Source organism: Suricata suricatta, chromosome 14, assembly GCF_006229205.1.
Source record: "Suricata suricatta isolate VVHF042 chromosome 14, meerkat_22Aug2017_6uvM2_HiC, whole genome shotgun sequence".
NCBI lineage: Eukaryota > Metazoa > Chordata > Mammalia > Carnivora > Herpestidae > Suricata > Suricata suricatta.
In genome coordinates, this window is record NC_043713.1 from 86,446,320 (window position 1) to 86,448,001 (window position 1,682).

The 1,682-nt window shown below is 54.6% G+C and overlaps 1 long non-coding RNA gene across 1 annotated transcript in view; it reads right to left on the reverse strand.

The window, feature by feature from the left end:
* The window catches only part of LOC115278169, a 38,554-nt gene that overhangs the window by 27,944 nt on the left and 8,928 nt on the right, over positions 1-1,682 (reverse strand). The gene's annotated exons all lie outside the window — the stretch shown is intronic.

The window sequence follows — 1,682 nt, forward strand, 5'->3', positions numbered from 1 at the left end:
AGGCGAGCAAACCATGGTGATTCTGATTTGTGGCTTTAGCTGTGGTGGGCACCGCATTAAAGAAGTGACAAACCTAATTCATTTTCCTGCAGCCTCAGGAAGACAGGCAGATTATGATTTAGGGAGTCTTTAGCTCAAGTGACAGGTCAACTAGCGGTGTTTCCCTGAGACCGTATTTACAAAGTGGAGGTGGAGGCAGGGTGGTTCTGGCCACTCAGTGACAGGGCCCTGGGTGAGCATCTCTGAGTCCTCTAGGGCCTTCCTCATGGTCACAAGGTGGCTGCAATTGCTCATGAATCACAGTCTCACATAACCCGGTCCAAACAGAAGAGAGCTGTCTTTTCACCTTTGCCCCTTTCGCGGGGGGTGAAATACGAGCCCAGGAAACCTTCAGCACACGTTCCCTCCTGCGTCACTGCTGTGGATGGAGCCAGGCGGTCCCCTCACTGCAAGGGGGGGATGGGTGCCCGGGAAGGGGACTGGTGTTGCCGTGGGTGGTGGACAGCTGCGATGCATCTCTGGAGGCCTGACACGTCTGAATCAGAACTGGGTCCTGTGAGGTGGGCAGGAGGGAGCATGGCTACTGAAGGGACCCGTTTCTGCCACAGCAAAGGTTCTGGGTAAGAAATAAAGCCGAGGGATGTTTGTTATAAAACCTTCCCTTCCCTTTTTTGTTATAAATATGGGTAAATATGCAAGCATCTGGATAATGTGCGATGAACACGCACCTCGCCATAACCTAGATTCCGTGCTTGTTAATATTTTATGTGCCCTGCTCAGCAGTCACTGGGCGTCTCCAGCTCCGTGCGGTCGCCTCACCGCTAATCACTCAGAGCCTGAGGTCACTCAGCTCAGCAACAGACGCCTTTGTGCCGCCTGACCAAAACCTCCGGTGTGATGTGGGGTTCTGACTCGATTGACCCTTTTAGCTGTTCTTAGCCAGGATCCAGTGGAGAGACCCTTGTTTTTCTGCCATGCTCTGGGGTCTCTGCCCCCTTCCGCACTGCTGGTTCGGGCTCCTTTCACACCAGGGCCCAGTTCATCTTTCCATGCATCTCCCCAAATTCTTGTCCAGAAGCCTCTGTGCCCCCCGCTGTCAGGATGCAGTCTCCCCACTGGCTCTCAGGAGTTTGGTTTAGCCTGGTGGGGGTTGCTCTGGGCTTGTCATTCAGACACCTGCTCCTGGACGTCTGGAGGCAGGCCCCTGTTACTCTGTGCCTTCCCGGGGCCGTGGTGGTCCTCCAGTGTAGACGGTTTATCTCCTCCTGACTCCTCCAGCTCCGTCTTGTCCATCACAGGGGCTGGTCTTCCCACTAGAGCCGACCCTGTAGGTTGCCCGGCTCAGCGCCGCGCAGTCAGATGCTGGAGGCTTTACTGGGAGTCTTCGGGTGTGGGTCATGGACCTGAGGACGTGTTCCCAGATCAGGAGTGAGGGGGCGTTAGGGGCGGGGCATTTTCTAGCTCTGTCACCCTGCACAGGGGGGTGTGACCCTGGGAGCTTGGAGGCCTGTACTTTGCTAATATTTTGTTGAGGATGCTTGTATCTGTATTTGTCAGGAGTTTTAACACTGGTTTTTTAAATTTTTTTCATCATCATGCTAAGTATACTCCCTAATTCCCCTCCCCCATCTTCCTGCCCCCGCCCCCCTCCCCCCGACTCATCTCCTCCTTGTAACCAGTGT